At 42.2% G+C, this 18,354-nt stretch overlaps 1 long non-coding RNA gene across 1 annotated transcript; it reads right to left on the reverse strand.

Moving 5' to 3' along the window:
- Window positions 1–712: 712 nt before the first annotated feature.
- LOC125694913 (uncharacterized) lies at window positions 713–18,318 on the reverse strand. The gene is made up of 3 exons (XR_007377757.1): window positions 17,311–18,318; window positions 5,933–6,275; window positions 713–1,938 (listed from the first exon to the last, which is right to left on the reverse strand). It is a non-coding gene; the product is annotated as an uncharacterized LOC125694913 (long non-coding RNA).
- Window positions 18,319–18,354: the final 36 nt, after the last annotated feature.

Here is an 18,354-nt window from a genome sequence, read left to right on the forward strand (position 1 = left end):
ATCCATGGCTTGTGTCCGTGCACAGTCCGCATCAATCATTATTACAACAAAATCCATTGGCAGGGGTTTGTACTGATTGCTGTAAGCCATTGCCTCAAAGTTTACCATGACTCCCATACTGCTTACACAACCTGCTCGCTCCTTTAACTGGCACATACATTCTTTCAGAATATCAGGATTTCCTAGCAAGTAGCATCTTGCTATGCTGTAATTCCATCAATATCAACGGCATTATTCTCAGCTAGTACTTACTGTGCATAAGGGCATCAAAACCTTGGTATTGGCCAACGTGCTTTAGGATAAAACAGAGGCGGTAAGACACAATCTGCTCATGCTTAATCCTTGCTCTGGCAGGTAAGGCTAAAAGCAAACATCAGCTGTTCTTCTGTGTTCCCAAGGTCTTCCCTGAACATCTGCCATATGTGACATTCTTAAAATTCTCTCTGCTGTTACTGTCTCCTGGGCCACTGAAGCCTGGCTTTGCTGTCTAATTGGAAACAAACCCTTTGTCAGGCTTTCAGAGGAAGTGGAATGTACAAACCTCACACCACGCCTCAGCCTGCAACTGCGTTGTCACGGGAGGATTCGTACTTGGCGGTGGGGATACCGCTAACCATGGACGACTTCACCATGCAAAATGCTTATTAACTGCTACTCCCTGGAAAGAAAAGCCAGCCAGCTTGAGTTCACTGAAGACCTGGAATACCTCTCATGATTTCCAAGACAGAAACCTTTATTTTGCCTGAATGGGGCACCCCAAGAGTGTCTAGGGAGATCAACATCCAAACAATTTCTCCAGAGCACATTCTCCATCTCTTCTTTTATCTGAACCGAATCTGTCTTACAAGTTAATCATCCAGCCTGTTACACCGCAAAAGGTTACAGACTGCATATAAACATGTTTAATGAAGCTGAATACTGCAAGTATAAGCAGCAAAACCATTTTGTTTATTTAACATTTACACACGCTCGAGTAAAAGCTTCTTAAGTTTGGTTGGCTAAGCTTGTTTTTGAAAGGGACCTAGAAGGCTGAAAAAATTAAATAAAATATGCATAACAACACAATCATTCACGTTAACATTCTAGTTTAGTAAATGATTAATTTTCCTTTGAGGAAGAAGTGGTGTTAAAACAACTCCAGTCTAATATCTAGTAGTAATTTTACAGTCAACTAAAAATTCTGGATTATATCAGCATCATGCATATGTAACACAGGAAAAACTTTAAAAGGAAATCTGAATAAAAACACGCCTTTTTGAGTATTTGAATACAGATTCAAGCTAGCAACCCTCCATAACTGACTTGCAGATATCTGTCTGTGTAATAAGGAGGTCACAAGAGGCTTCTACTGACATTACATGACTGATCTGGAAGAGCAGGATAGTGACACGACAGCACCACAAAAGAATTATTCTGAAATAAGCTGGCTGTGGTTGGAAAGTGTCATACAAACTCCAAGAGGATGATGAGAGATGCAATATCTTTTTAAAAAGCCATGACTAGAAGCTCTGTTTTGGACAACCAGATCCTGGCCATCACAGATGTTTTAGATGAGCTTTGAACACTGGTTTGGTGGTGGAGTGGGGGTTCACACTGACAGAGCTCTCTATCCTGCTCGTTAATAAAGGTCGCAGTAACAAAAAGCTTTACCCGGATGGGAGGTGTGTGAGCAGCACTGGAGAGAAAACTGAAACCTTCTGCAGAAGGTCCGCCTTCTCACACTGGCTCAGAAGACAGGAAACTGGACCTTTCCTCTTGGGGAAAATGAACGCCACTATGGGGAAGCCTGGTATGGCTTAAAAGAGCAATCGTGAATGCCTGAGAAGAAAAAAACTTACTGCAAATTTTATTTCATGGCTACAACAGAGAGGGAAATTCATATCTTGGGAAGGGAGGACTTTCCGTACGCATAGCAAGAAGCTGAGTTATCTTGTGATCCTGTGAAAGCAGAAAATACAGAAACAAATGCAGATGTTAGGATAGAGAAACTAGTTCCATCTAGGAAACAAATCGCATGTTCTGAAAGGAGTGTGTTATGCCAGTTATTCTGCAGTCTGAAACTCTATAAATCTGATAGAGGAACTTCTATTTCCTAATACAAGCTTATGGAGAGTTGTATGACTCTTTCAACGCTTATGCAGTTCAGCTGAATTTAACCAAGGACCACATTTTCGGGGAGCAGTGAGACAGAGGAAGAGATTAAAACTTCTGCATTTTTTTTACATTAACTTTAATTTAATTAAATTATTACATTAATTATTAAATTAATATTAATCAATATTAAAAAAATATGGGCATTTGCAACCTCATGTTACCAGTGCATCACATAAAAAAGAATTTGCCTCGATCCTAAGCGAACATATTGTTTCAAAGACCATGGAGCAGGTGAGCTAAGGGAAATAAGGAGAGAGTTGTGGGTTCACAGTTTTTCTTTAATATTAATATTTTGCACTTCTGTAATCCCTTTCATCTAAAATTTCAAAGCACTCTACAGACATTAATGAATTAAGCCTCACAGCGGTCCTGAGAGAAAAGGTGATGATTGAGAGACTGGAATTCAAAGAGATGAATGGACAAAAGTGGTAAATGGCATTCCTAAAATATCAAGCAGTGCAGAGCATATGGAAAATCTGCCATTTTCCTCTATTTCCACTATTTATAGCGTATGCACCTGCAAGGCAATTCACTGTACTGCAAAAAATTGTTATGGAATGTTTACAGTCATTTACAACTACTTAACTACAGACAAAATCTGTCTGTATACTGTTTTATCCTGCAGCAGAAACAGACAAGGAATAGATCAGATTGCAATAAACAGATTGTTTTGAGCATGTTAAATTTACAAACGCAACAGATTTTCCAGAGCACATTTGTATTGAAATTGATTTGCTTTACAGATTAAAAAGTTCAGGACTGTACTATCACCTGGAATTCTGTTATTTATTCTGGTGCTACTGATAACACATTTTGATTTGCCAGCCAGGATGCTTGGCATTCTCCTCAACCTAGCCATGAATCCAAGCAGGCAGAGACGGTCTGAAAAGGCTCCTGACTTACACCTTTGTTAACCATCTTGATGGGGGGATTGAGTGCACCCTCAGTAAGTTTGCAGATGACTCCAAGTTGGGAGGGAATGTTGATCTGCCTGAGGGGAGAAGGGACCTGGATAGACTGGATCAATGGGCCAAGGTAAACTGCATGAGTTTCAATAGGGCTGAGTGTCAGGTCCTGCATTTTGGTCACAACAACCCCAGGCAACCCTGCAGGCATGGAGAGGAGTGGCTGGAAAACTGCCTGATGGAAAGGGACCTTGGTGTACTGATGGACAGTGGGCTGAATATGAGCCAGCAGTGTGCCCGGGTGGCCAAGAAGGCCAGTGCCATCCTGGCTTGTATCAGGAATGGGGTGGTGAGCAGGACCAGCAGGACCATCCTGCCCCTGTGCTCGGCATTAGTGGGGCATTGGTACAGGGCATTGGTGAGGCCTCACCTCAAGTGCTGTGTTCAGTTTTGGGCACCTCAGTACAGAAAGGACATGGAGGTGCTGGAGCAGGTCCAAAGAAGGGCAACAAGGCTGGGGAAGGGCTTGGAGAATATGGCCTATGAGGAGAGACTGAGGGAGCTGGAACTTGGGGCTGTTCAGTCTGGGGAAGAGGAGGCTGGGGGGGGTGGGGGTGGGGGTGCTTATTGCCCGCTTCCAATATCTGAAAGGTGCTTACAGCGAGAGCAGGGTTGGTCTCTTCTCACTGGTGACAGGACGAGGGGAAATGGCCTGCAGTTTCACCACGATAAGTTTAGGTTGGATATCAGGAAAAATTTCTTTACAGAAAGGGTTGTTAAGCACTGGAATAGGCTCCCCACAGAGGTGGTTGAGTCATCATCCCTGAATGTGTTTAAAAACCGTTTGAATGTGGTGCTCAGGGACACGATTTAGCAGAGGGCTGTTAGAGTTAGGGTAGGATGGTTAGGTTGTGGTTGGACTTGATGATCTTGAAGGTCTTTTCCAACCCAAGTGATTCTATGATTCTATAATTCTGTGATTCTATGAGTCTTAGCTCTTCATCACAGTAAGTGAAAATTGTTAAATATTTTGGCCCAATGAATCAAGGCCAAAGTAGATGAGCCAGGTCAGGCTACACATCGGTGAAAAATCTGAAATACCTTAATTAAGACCAGTCAAGTCAGATAAATGCTCAGCTGCTCTGAACCAAACCCAATCTGAGCACAGAGACCACAGAACAAGGAAGGTGTCTTGGCACTCAGTGGAATGGAGGCAAGGAAAATGCACAGTATGCAATACATTACGATGCACTTGCTTCTGTATGGCCCAGCCAAATTCCTGTGCCTTTGCTAACCTGACAAGTTTTGCATATAGTTTTCTTGTTAGCTAGCTGTCATGGTTTTGTGATTTTTTTGGCTTTCGGTATTCCACATCATAACATCATGTGGGGCACTGGGACTTTAACTGTCAATGCTCAAGTCCTGGGTACCTGCCCTGAAGAGAAGAAGAACTACATTCCCCAGGGGACCTTGCGGTCAGGGAGAGGAGGTTTAACTCCTGGAAAGGTCACCTGATGTTCTTTTTCTCGCCTGCTCCCGTCTCCCTGCTGCTCAACTGCACTGCGCATCTCACCTCAGCGTTGTGGTGAGGCCTATCCACCTTTCGGACATTCTCTCTCTCATTATATTTGATTTATTAGCTTCCATTCTGATTATATTGTGTTATAGCGTGTTATCTTGCATTCTGATAATATACTTAGTAAATTAGTTTGTTTCTCCTCAGATCAGTGCTGCTGTTTTAATTATTTTAGGGTCCCCTGTTTCCTTTTTTTCCAGAGGCGAGGATCTGCGGATCCCTCCGCCCTTCTCGTCACGGAACCGGGCCGAACCAGCCCATAAAGCGTTGACACTAGCAGAATTTGTCCTAAAGGATGTGAAATCACATGCAGTAATAAAAATGGTATCTTCCAGGAAGCATGCAAAGCTTGGGGACACATGGGGACATGGGAATGGAGGATGTGAGCAAGTATTAACTGAATTCTTGCAACTTTCCTCCCCCTTTCATATTTTGATTGGTCACAGATACATTTTCATTCTCAGTTCTCCAACCTGTAAAATGTCATAAGCAGAACAAGGGAAATTGCCTTCCATAATCTAGGAAGAATTTGTGCTGTAATCATTTAATGAGAGATCTCTCTTGATGTACAGCTTTCATTCAATGGAAGAGTCAACAGCCATGTTAAATACATGTAATTTCCTAGCTCAAAAGCTCTTGCTGTCCTGGGGTATTTGGAAATAAACTTCTTTGCAATTCTGATTTTTTTTTTAAGGGTTTGGGGTGGGGCTGTTTTGTAATTGATTATTCATACTCTGAATAGAGGTAGAAAGCTACAAATATGTGCTTACAGAGAAAAAGAGAGAACAGGTTTGCACCAATCAAGAAAACCTGGACTGAAGAAGTGAAATCTCATTTCACACTCTCTGTAAAAAGCAAACAGGTAAATAGATTGCGAAGTATAGGCACACATACACCTCATGTAATTTCATCTTCTGTTTGCATTAAAATAGGCAGACTTTTGTACTCTGTTCTGTTTGCATTAAAATAGGCAGACTTTTGTACTCTGTATTAATTGTATGTTACTGGACCAGAAAGAGTCACATAGATTTGGTCATTCTCCACAGCTGAATAATTTAGACGTTCTATTCATGTATGAGAAAGACAACTATTCAGCACATGTATCTTTAGTTGCCAAGTATGAGTAAGCAAAACTATGTCCCAGAAAATACCATATACTTTTTAACATCTTTTGAAACAGAGCTGCTTATGCACTAGCAGTTCTTCATCAACAGAGTCTGATTTTTTTTCATGTAAAAACTCTAACTAACAGTTTTAACAGCAACAAATAAAATTGTTTGGTCAAGACACCACTTACCCCAGTCTAACAGAGCTCAGAAGACCATGGCCTCCTGCATCAGCTCAGCAGACTCTTTAATCCAGACCTAGAAGCACTGAAGATGGAACAATCTCAGGTCTCAGCTGCAGTTACTTTGTTCCGATGCGTGGAGGTATCTTTGGAGTGTTCCAGCATTGAATTCTTCCCTTAGACCACAGAAGCGTGGGTGCTCAAACTCCACATCTCCAAATAATGTCTAATCCAAAAGGAAATGTGTAAGGAAGCCCAAGGATGGCCGGTTCTATCCTCATGACAGCAGTGGCTTATAAACAATGTGTCTGAGTTTCCTTTGTCAGCTTGCAACACGTTCTTCCTGTGCTGTCTGTAAACAACAAAGAGTTTTTACCAAATTTATAAATCCAAACATTTAGATACTGTGAAGATCAGAGTTACAGCTTAAAAACAGTGAGTAACACCTTTCTTTTTTCATGCTACACATTCAAATCCAAACTAATTCCACATTTTACGTATCTACTCATTTACTACTAACACTGGCATCATTGTTATCCCATATTTGTAGGGAGATGGTAAATGTGGATTGCCTTTGCTTGTATTACTCACTCAGACAGTGAATGCTTAATTGCAGTTTAAGTATTTCCATGCTACTGGCACTACCAAGTTCAAATACCTGTTCTAAAATACAACTGATGCTAGAAGTTCTGCTCTCTCAGGTGTCCCAGACTGGCCAAGCAGACTCAAGGAACTCAGACATCCACTGTAGAAGAACCTTCTTTATGGGAACTGCATACAGAGACCAGGTAACTTAGATCATGCCTCCCTTCCCCACTTCCCAATTTCTGTTTTTTTGGGTGTTGTTTTTTTCTTGTTTTCTTTCGTTTTCTAGGCTGGGAAAAGAATTGAGCAAAGAATGTCTTATGACTGTTGACCTGAGACAGTCTCCTGGACATAATCTGACAGCAGGGAGCAGCAAGTCCTTTTCAAAACCAACGAAGCAAGAAAATGCTGCTGACTAAGCTACTGTGAGAGATACGGGGGAGACAGATAAAAAGGTGGAGGAGGACTGATGAAACTGCACCTTAACCTCACACCTAACATTCTCGTAAAAGAAAGTAACGTATTTTCAAGGCCATCACTTTATGACAACTCTACCTTAACTAATCCTCATTAAAAAACAGACACTTGTCTGCAGTCAGCTGCCTTCTTACCCCATGGCTGCAGGGTTTTTGCACATGGTGCTATGCAGCTTTGGATTATAATGGCCTCTGGTAGCTTTGAAAAACAAGATAGCATTTTTACGAATTTGTCTCAGTTGATGTTCTTCATCTACTGGGGATACATCTTTTCAGTAAAAGGCCATTGCCTGGGACACAGAAATGCTGAAATGCTTGCATGCTTCTATTAAAAAAAAAAAAACAACACGCCAACATCCACATACAAAACAAACAAACACATTCCTAGTCTTCATGAGATCATCATCAGCTAGCATCTCAGGACCACTTCCATGTAAAATTATGGCTTCACAGGAACAACAAGGATGAAGAGGACCATGCTGGGATGCATTTTGTCCAACCTGTACCTAAAACTGGTGAAAAGATGTAATAATGGGCCTACATGCTCTCTTAAATAAGTAACAGTCCCCATCTTAAATAACAAGAATGTCTGAAGCCCACCCATGGTTGTACTGGAGAAAGTTCCCACTCAGGATTTGGGTTTAGTTTGCTCTTAATGATTTTTGTTCCTTATGCCAACCTCCCACTCTTTTTGTCCATATGCACATGCACACAGAGCAGTTTCTCACTGAAATGCAAAACCCTCAGTGTTGATTCATCTCTCGAGTTAATCCATTTACACCAAAAGCCAAGAGACTGAAGTTATTACTGGGAAGGGCTGGCAGAGAGGGGCTCCTTTGGGAAGCCGGAGCACTGGATTTGAATTCCCTGTCCCTCATCATTTTCCCACATTGTCTGCTAATCCAAACTGCATGTAAACAAAGGGGATTTCATTTGCAAAACTGAAGCTGTAGATTAACTTTATTTATGGCATTTCTTGGTGAAACAGAGGCTTTTTTCTCCCATCACATCACGACAGAGAGGGAGTCATTAGATAAATGCTATAAAGCACCAGAAATCACCTATTTATTCTTATTCAGATGTGCTGCCACTGTCACACAGAGCAATTTCATGACTAAGTTAGTACACCTTGATGTTTCTAACCATGATATCACACTGAAGGACGTTCTTAAGACGTTCCTTCTTAAGAAAGAATATCTTGGTTATTTCAAGGAGTAAAAGCCAGAACAGAGCAAGTGGGTTTTCAGAACGTGGAATCGTTATCTATAAAAGAAATTTCCTCTGTTGTACCAAAGGCAGATGTCCTGCAGCAGCACTGACAGCAAGGTACAGAAAACCAAATCTAAACTTTTAATGAAATAATGACAATACTTTTCCATGTATTTAGGATCAAATAAACAGCTGAGAAAACGTAATAAAGGAATGAAGAAAAAGCCCAAGCAAAGATGCCACAAACCACCTCTGGGATTAAAGCAAGCACGTGTAATGGGAGCCCGAAGGGTAATGTATTCAGAAAGCTGTAAGTGCCTGAAAATGAAGGCTTAGAATGAAAGCACCTCTTCAGCCATAACTCTAGTGTCAGTCTAGTGTTAACATAAAGCCATAATCCTTTTTTCCTATTTTCCAACTATTATCCAAGCACTAAGTGGCAGTTAAGATGTAACAAAGCAAGAATTTTCAGTGCGCTGGAAATCTTTTTTGTTGCCTCATTTCATATATATAGGAACATTAAGAACAAAATTACAATTCTGTCATTGTGTTTAACTGATCTTTGGATTACTGCTGCTGTGACAACCTTTTAAGGAGAGACTGTGAAATGAAATGATACTTCAGCACTCTAACAGACTGAAAGTGTCTTTTTTTTTTCTTTCTTTTTTAGAACCAGAATTTAATATCAGAAAGGTTAAAGACCAGATCTATGATAAAAGTGTGAGAGAAGCATATTTGTTAACACACAAATGAAGGGATCCTGCTTCAGACCTTTCTCATCTTTTGAGGGCTGACAGACAAAATGTAGCTGCCCGGAGTCAAAGTGTGCCTTTGCTTTACAAATCTTGTTAATGATAATAGACAAAATATTCTACTTTTGCTTAACTGTTTTGCTGAAGAAAAATACTGCAACAGGAAAAGCATGCTCACCATCCAAAGGTTCTAACGCATTTAACACTTTGTTCTCTTTAGAAAGTATAGAGGCAAGTGATAAATATATTTGTCAATAAAAAATTGTATGTTGAGGTACCTTAATTTAAGTAACATTTGGTCGCTGCTTGCATGAGACAAATGGAGAGGACCAGATGGGAAAAATAGCCATGCCAGTCCTAGCAGAGTATGAAGTTGGATTTATGTAAAGGTTTGTAAATCAAAATAAACCATAGGCTGCATGTTCAAATAAGTAGCTATTAATTGCTGTTGGGGCTAATTTCTTACCAAGTTGCTATGCTCAGGCTGTTTCACCTTGGATAACTGGAAGATGAGATGCAGCTCAGCTCCACTCTATCCTTTCTTCATCCTCTCCTTCTCACACATTGACATATGCTGAAGATGATTTTCCTGATTCAAAAGGGCTCTGCCCACTGAGTCGTTTTCATGAAAACATTTTTATTTTTCCAGCTATTATACAAACATCTTATTAACAAAAAAACCCATCTATTTTCTTTTTCAATAATTACTAGGCTTTCCATCCAGTATTTAAGAACCTATTGTGCAAGAACTAATATTTAATGCCACTTCTCTTTGTTTTTCAAGGGACAAGTCAGCTCATTCTCTTCTCCATCCTGCTCCCTACAAGTGCATAGATGACTAACGCAGGAGACATCTTTCAGCATAGGAGGATACCTTCAGCCACTCTTTATTGCAGCCTGGAGGACAAAACCGCCCAGTTCTTGTTTAACCAATAGCAGTAAAATGAAGTGATGCTCAGGACCCAAACTGTCCTCATCTCAAACTTTTCTGTACTCCCTACTCTGAGATGATGAGACAGTAAAGTACTTTGCTCACCCACAAGGCAAGCGCTCAAACTGCAGTCACGCACGCCTGCATTTGGCATTGTCGTCTGGTTCATCAACTTCACGCTTTGCTAGAAGCACACAGCAGCAGCACATTTCAATTACTCACATCTAAAACACTCATCAATACTGATGAATCTGAACTGCAACATTTGTTGACACAGAGGCTGCGTCCTTTCAAAATTTTTAATGCAGCTTGGTTACTGTTATTTTGAACACCGCTTCTGCATCCTGAAGAGACATATAAAAGGAGGAATATGGCAACTGACACATCATTTGTTACAAAGAACAGAAGTGGTAGCTTCTCTCAGCAAAGAAACAGGTTTTCCTTTAAACTTAGAAGAAATGCATCCCCTGCTGCCATAAGTAATGACAGTATTTTAAAAGGCTGCTTTCTAAATGGTTGCTCTATTTATTCATACCCACAGAAATTACATTTGCCACGCGCACGAATGGATTAACAGCCATAAATTGCAAGCAACTCAGTAAACTTTAATTCTGCAGAGCAAGCTCATTTTTTGGCCTGTCAACTCTGTTAGCATCACACACACTGCCTGAGAAAATGTGAGATCATCTGAGGGAGCGCAGTCATAGAAGGTATCACTCCAGCAGCTCCTGAGATGGTATAGCAGCAGTAACTTGTACTGACCTCAGCCCTGCAGCCTTTTCTACATCAGTACACACACTTATAGCCAGAGTTAAACTCGCTCCCTGGTTTCAGCCAGAAATAGCTAGTGACCAGGAACTCCTGTGGCCTTTTTTCTTATTTTACGTTCAGGAAAAAACAGTAATAGTCAAATTCACTATTTAGCTGTCATCTGTTTTCCCCATTTATCCTCTTAACCCGTGAAAACAAAGAAATATTGGGATGTGCTGCTGGAGTTCACTCAGCATTTCCTATAATTATCCCCGCTGAGAAATACATTTTAGAGATAGTTTTGGGGTTGGGCTTTCTGTTGCTGTTGTTGTTTCTTTCCCCAGTGAGAAGGGAAAACAGATTAATTCCTTGGCAACAAAATCCTAATTAATCAAAAACATGGCTCTATTCATTATTAGCTTCTTCATTGAAATAAAATATCATATGTTTACTATTGAAATTACAGCCTTGACTCAATGCAAAATCAGGTGGTGCTTCAGCTTTGATTGCAAAGATAAAAATAAGGCTTATTGACTCCGCACAAGTGCTTGTCTTGAGCTGTGATTCACTGATTACAGCAACAAATGATTTAACATGAGGAGGACTTTCTGCAAACAACTGGAGAAGCATGCTTTTCTCTAACCCAGCAGCAGAGAGCTTCCTTTCTACCTCCTCAGCCTCGTTCCAGCAATTACGAGAAGGAAAACATTTCCAAGAGCAAGCTGGCCCATGCATCAAGGCCATATAGGGCACCACTCACTGCCACTGAGATCATGTAAGGCTGCTTACTCTTCAGTGCATACAATCTCCCATTGTGCCTGCTTCAGTATGAACAGTAGCTTTGCATGCTAACACCCCATCCATCATAGGACTCTCTTCTTTGTGAGCCACATCTCTCCTATTGAAGACAGTGGCATCATTCCCAGAACTGGGAGCTTTTGTTTTCTCATAACTGAGTGAACCTGACTGCATTCTGGGTCAGTCCAAGTCTCCCATTCAAATCAAAACATAACCTGCTTTGGATTTTTGCATTTCATTTGCTTAAAACACATCTCTTGATGTTAGATTGCATATGCTGTAATTTTAAAAGGAAAAATATTGAACCTGGCTTATCTGATACTGTCTCTCTTTAATCACGTTTGCATATGAAATCCATCTGCTGAAAAGTGAAATCAAAACCAGCAGCAGTCTTTGCATTGTCAATTTTTTCCCCTAAGTTTTTCAAATCTGGTGGTTCAGAAAGAAGAGGGATGTGTCTGAACCTTGTCTTTTTCTTCTGCCTCTGAGACAAAAGACATCCCACATTTTGTCTTTTCGTAAGGAAAAGGGAGTAATCTGAACAGACTAAAAGCAGTGGATTTATTGGCTAAAGGCGATGCAGAAAGGGTACATCTTGTGACATCTACAAACCCAAGAGACAGCAGAAGGCCAGGTGCTTAGCGTGCAGTCTTACACCATTTCCTGTATACACCTATGGGCACAGAGCAGAAGTGCACTGGGGAGCGTTGGGTCTGGACCTCAGTCTGAACTTTCATGGGATTGCTTTGCTCCCACAAGAAAGCCAGCATCTCACAGTCCAAGGCATATATCAATTCTTATCCTTAATTTGGTTCAGGTCTGAAACCTCAATGATATAAGTTACATTCAAGTTAGTGCTGACATGCCTGGTACTGGGGAGCCACTGTTAATACTTCAGGCTTCTGATACTTCCAGAGCTCGCCAATATTCAAGTTCAGACCTCAATCAGACTCAGAAGACATTTCTTTCAAATTAAAAAAATGCTATTTTCTATTAAGAAAAACATAGAATTATAGAATCACTAAGGTTGGAAAAGACCTAAAAGATCACCCAGTCCAACCGTTCACCTATTCCCAATAGCTCCTACTAAACCATGTCCCTCAACACAACATCCAGTCTTTCCTTGAACACCCCCAGGCTCGGTGATTCCACCACCTCCCTGGGCAGTCCATTCCAGTGCCTGACCACCCTTTCAGAAAAGTAATACTTCCTCATGTCCAGCCTGAATCTCCCCTGGCGTAGCTTGAAAATTGGACATTTTAATTGGATTAACCCACTGTTAATCCAATGTTTATGATCGGTATTCTCAAAGACAGCAGACATTAAATGATACATCTCCGTTTATTAGCTTGTGGTACTTTACCAAAACTCACAAGTTCATTTTAAATCTTTCACACTGTAATCACTACTTTGTCTCTTCTTTCTTCCCTTCAAGCAAACTGTGTGTGCCAGCAGAAAACAGATTTTACTATTCATGGATAATAGCTTCATCAAATAATTAAAATATTTCATTAACATAAGCTACTTCTAAACACACAAGTTAAGGTTCTACCTAACACCTAGCAACATCAGTCAGGAGATTAAAAATAGCAATGCATATACGTATCATAAAGGAAACCACAGTAATTATAGGCTTTCTCCCCCGTGGTTTGAACAGAAGTTGTCATTTTCTGTTAGCATAACATCTAATATTCACACCTACTGGCAATCAGACGAAAAGGAGCCTGCTCTACACCTGCACTTTGCAGTGTACTTTTATACACTGAATATTTGCAACATACCTCTAAAGGCAGATGTGCAGGTCTAAACTGTAACGAGGTTGGATTAAGTTGTTCTTTTGTACTCCGTATAATCTCAGGGACAAGTTTGATGAAAAGCAGTGAGGACATGAACTCAAATTTGACTTTGGTAAGTGGCACCAGTGCCCCCTCAGTGGCATCAGTCCGTGCCATACTGTAGCATTGGGTACTTACATCTGCCCGTTCCTACAGAATGCAGCTAACAGCTCACAGCTAACTACGACAGTTGAGCTTAGAAAACCTAAACCCAGTTTTCAAATAAACTCCCCTCGTACCTGGGAAATCCTTCCTCGGGCATTTAGTGGTTGTGAACAGAATACCAAAATAGAGACTTCATTTCAGCTGACATCTCTGCATGCTGATGAAAGCAGACATGAAATAACAATAGCAAATAGGTGTGAGAAGAGCCGGTTGCTGCTCTAGCCCACTGCTGTGGAGGAGCCTGACCCACCAGGTGCACGCACACTGCCGAGCATCGTTCACACTGCAGCGTGTTGCAAAGAAGAGGCTTCCCTTTTCCAAAGGAGCAGTGAAAATATGAATCCTGTGTACTCGAAAGGAAGCACAGCAAGTGTCCTTGGAATAAATGGCCCTTGAAAAAGGTGCCTCCGTGCCTGCTAACAGCCTATTATGCTTCACCTCATGAGTGCGGTACGCTGAGTGTCTTTCCATTCTAATTGACAACTCTCCATTGTGGCTGAACACTATATCCATCCCTTTAGGGGAAGAAGGAGCAGACGCTGCAACGCTGCACAGTCTTGTGTACCTGACTGACAGACCAGGTTTGGGAGCAGTGCCAGCAGGGAATTCACAGCAAAAACCCGAGTTAATCATCATCTTCACTGGATGCAAAATTTCCCCTTGCCAGAAGTTTAAAAAAAAAACCAACAAACTTTCTTTGTTAAAGCACCACACATTTCCCTGCATTCTCCATGGGGTTCAAAACAAAACACGAGATAGCTAAGGAATGAGTATTCAAACACATCTAAGTTTCTTTTTCTATCTTCACAAGAAAACATCCTCAGAGAATTATCATCTCTGCAAAGAAGTGATGAAGCTGCCAAACAAAACAAATTGGATTTCATTTTGATGGGCATGCAGCAATGTGTGTTCACCATCCCCTGTGCCTTATTGAAGCGTGATACACAGTGCTGCAAAGTACTGCCTACGCCCCATCTGCACTGCAAGAATGTCCAGACAGCACCCTAAGTGTCCCAGTTTAGCTGTTAACCTCCCGTGCCATGCCTTCAGCACAAATACAACAAAACAAGGAGGAAATGCATGTTTCTTTGAATAAAAGATCATAAATTAGCTGACATAATTTCGGGTTATTTATGCTTGACTAAACACCTTTCTAATAACAAATACAGTGAAAGATGGATTGAAACACGTGGGCTTAAGAGACCATTGCTACATGCCAGTGTATCTTTGACAAGTCTATGCAACTTTGAGACTGATTTAGTCATCCTTCTTTGCTCTTTCCCCCCTCTTCCATCACTACTGCTAGTAAAAGGACAGCTTGACTCTCAGCAGAACACACAGCACTATTTTCTACCAATAACACAACTTTACAACCTCAATATTTCTCAAAAACATCTCCATCTTCTTGCAGATTAAATCACTTTCCAACCTAACAAGATTCCAAGTGGAATATAAACTCAGCTGGGACTTGAACAAGAACACCACCACCTGGAATCCATCAGCAAGAAGCCCCTGACCATCCCCTTTGCAAGAGTGGACGTGTGTGCCTGCTATGCCAGCAAATAGATACTTTGGTAGAATCTCACTAAATCTCTTGCTGCATGAGAGTTATAATGAACTCTGAGCATAGTCAAGGAAAAAAAACGGCCAGAGAAGAAGGCAAAGATAATTAACATTGACAACTTTAATCCCCACACAGCAGATAAGATAATTCAGCTTGGTTAAGATGCTCTATCCAGAATTCTTCTATTCCAGAGAAGTGTTACAATACAGATGGCATTTGGAACAGAAGATTGCAGGTGCAGGTAAAGTTGATTCCAGATATTATGGCCTTTGTGGTGGATTTACTGCAGTGAATAACTCTCTGCACACACAGAAGATACAGGAAAACCAACTAAAGGGAAGATTTTTCAACAAAATTTTGCTTTTTATCATATGCAGAATTAACTCCAAAACCTCTGTTCCCTTTCTGCCATTATAATGCATGCCATTTCCAAGAATTAAGCAGTTTTACTACCATTTCCACAGTGTGGAATCCACAGAACAGACAAATCAGTTTGAGCTTCAGACACACCATGAAATAGCCTGGATGCAGGACATATGGTGCTGAGTACTCTACAAAAATAAGAAAGGTGGCACAGACATGGAAAGAGGAATTCTGAGATGCCATTCAATGCATCCATCAGCATATGACCAACAGAATTACAACGCACTCACATCCCCATCAGCGTGCTGTCTGACAGCCCATGAGAACACAGCTCCTGCAGATGGCTTTGTCCAGGAGCACACTTAAAAGAGCATCATGAAGCAAATGAGCCATTGGAAGTGAAACAACAGACCCTCAGAGCAAGAAGCACCTTTAGATGAAAAGGGATATTCTGACTGAGCTAGCCAGAATGCTCAAAGCAAGGCACGTGAAGAGCAATTTCAAGGAGATATAACATGGTACAAAATTTCTGGGGAGCAACTGAAGTGGAGAAAAATTCTTAACAGCAAGCACTATGAGCATTCCTGAACCAAATTCATTCTTGGTGTAATCCCCCCAGTCCAAGTCTGTTTACTCTCTTTGGTGGGAACGCAACACGAACCAACAGATGAATTAAGCCAAACAGTTCAACATAAGAACATCGTGAATGCATTCAAGTGAACCAGAAGTGGTACCACAGTAGCACAGACTGTTCTGTTAATGCTACAGTAAAAAGTCTTCTGCCAGTTATGCCCTATTTAACACCACGTATCATTTCTCAGCTAAAGCACTGAGGGGAATGGAATTTGTCTAGCAATTGGCTTTGAATGAACATTTGCTTTTAGAGACATTTGACTACAAAGAGGCATCTGAAGCAGAAACATGCTCTATAGCACAAGCATTCTGAGCTTTTTGCTCTCTACACTCTTTAACAGTGTGATGAAGGCACCTGTTGAAGCTCAGATGCATTTCATGCTGGATATATGTCTGTCCTTTTGTCTTCTTTTCTTGATAATTAATTGTAACAGGAAGAATATAGCTGCCAAAGTGAAACATATAAGTGCTACATTTCTATTTCTCTGTGTACCACATTTGTATGGGAACTGCTGAGTCACGGCCTGAACCTCTGATTGATCACCTGAGGTGAGCCATGAGTCAGCCAGAGGAGCACAGGTGAAGGCAATTCACCTGTGCTGCCGGAAGGGGTGCAGCCAGGCTGCACCCCTCCTAGACCTATTTAAGAGCTGGCTACCAGAGGGGAAGGATCTTGTCTGGAGATCCCTCCTTCTGGTGTTTTGTAGTGAGCCCAGCTGAAGGCTAAGCCTTCCATTTATTCTCTCTTGTTATCATAATCCACTCTGCCTAACTCTCTTGTTTATTTTGTGATTGTAACATCTTGATATCCATTGATTATACACACGTTATTAATGTTCTTTGACTGTAGCTTCTGCTGCATGCATCAAGTTTGATTTAACGTTCTCTGAAATTAGCATGCCAGAACAAAAAAAAAAAAAAGCAAATGCACACATGGTTTGTTTAGGATTTCAAGTTTCCACCTTTTTTTCCCCACCTTTTGTCTCTGATTTGGACCAGCTGGCTCAACATCCATCATTTAACAAGAAACAAGTGAATATTAAATTAAAGGTGTTGCTCCTGCCTGCAGAGATGCAGGGTGAAGACAACACCTGAGATGGCATCCAGACCTCATGGCTGACTGCAAACACACCTATCATTTTGTTTGCCCTCATTCTCTACAGCACACATTTCATCTTTAGAAGTTGCTTTATTGGGGTGCAACAATCGTTTTGTCTTGGGTGAAGTTGCAAGTGAAACAACATGCCATGGTAAAGAGCCCCAAGCAGGTCTACACGACCTCACCACAGTTTTGTAGGGGACGCAAGGAAGTAATACAAGTCTGACCTGCAGCGAGCCCTGAGTGCTCCTGTGTTTCTGAGAGGCTGAGTCTGGAGTTACTTCCTGAAACAAAGATATGTTTTGGTTACAGCACAACCAGAGGAAAATGAGGAGAAAGGTGTGAATACCATCACCCCTGCGGCTGCAGGGTTTTGAAAGAAATCAGCACTGCAGAGACACCTAAATAAGGATAACATTGCGTTTCCCAGTGACTACTTCTCGCTCAGAATCCACTCTTCCTTTCTGTTGAATAACCTTGTTCTCTTATCTGTGCTTAAAGCAGTCAGGTAGTCAGAGGTTCTTGAGGTACTTCAGGCTGTGCTCATTGCCCTGAGCCTCCTGGCCTGCAGCAGACACCCACAGAGCCCTGTGCTTTCACAGGGAAGTGGAATTAAGAATTGGCATTGGAATTAAGAAATAACACAAGGTGGGTACCTACAAAGCACTGTACTCTTCAATTATTGACCAGCATCTATGTGATGCTAGCTTATCACCAACAGGCTTCGGTCAAACCACGAGATACGTCCCCACAGCCTTCAGTCCCAGCTCAAGGAGCACAAACGGAGCCGTGTGCTCACCGGACACCTAGAAGGCCCACGCCCCGAGGGGCGAAGGTCTGCCTGAACCCAAGGACGCGTCCGGGAGCTCAAGGGAACAACGGAGCAGCCGCTGTGGGCGAGCACCTGGCCGGCTCCTGAAGCACAGCAGCGCGAGCAGCACCAGCTTCGGCAGGCGCAGAGCGGGCGCCACTGGCGGTCCCTAGGTGGGCGATGCCGCACCGCGGCCGCTGGGGGAGCGGCGGGAGGCACGCACCCCCGCCCTCCGCTCGCCCCTTCCAGCGCCGCCAGCCAGCCAACACACCGCGAGCCGATAGGCCGGGGCGCCTCCCCTCTCCGCCGGCGGCTCCGCGCTTCCGGTTCAAACCGGTGGCTGGAGTGGCGCGGGGCGGTATTGCCGCTGCCGGTCCATCCGAGGTCCGAGACGGGCGGCGGCGAGCGCGGCGGCCGCCGAATATTTAAACCGGATCCCGGAAGCGCTCCGCCCGCCCGC

Source organism: Lagopus muta, chromosome 6, assembly GCF_023343835.1.
Source record: "Lagopus muta isolate bLagMut1 chromosome 6, bLagMut1 primary, whole genome shotgun sequence".
NCBI lineage: Eukaryota > Metazoa > Chordata > Aves > Galliformes > Phasianidae > Lagopus > Lagopus muta.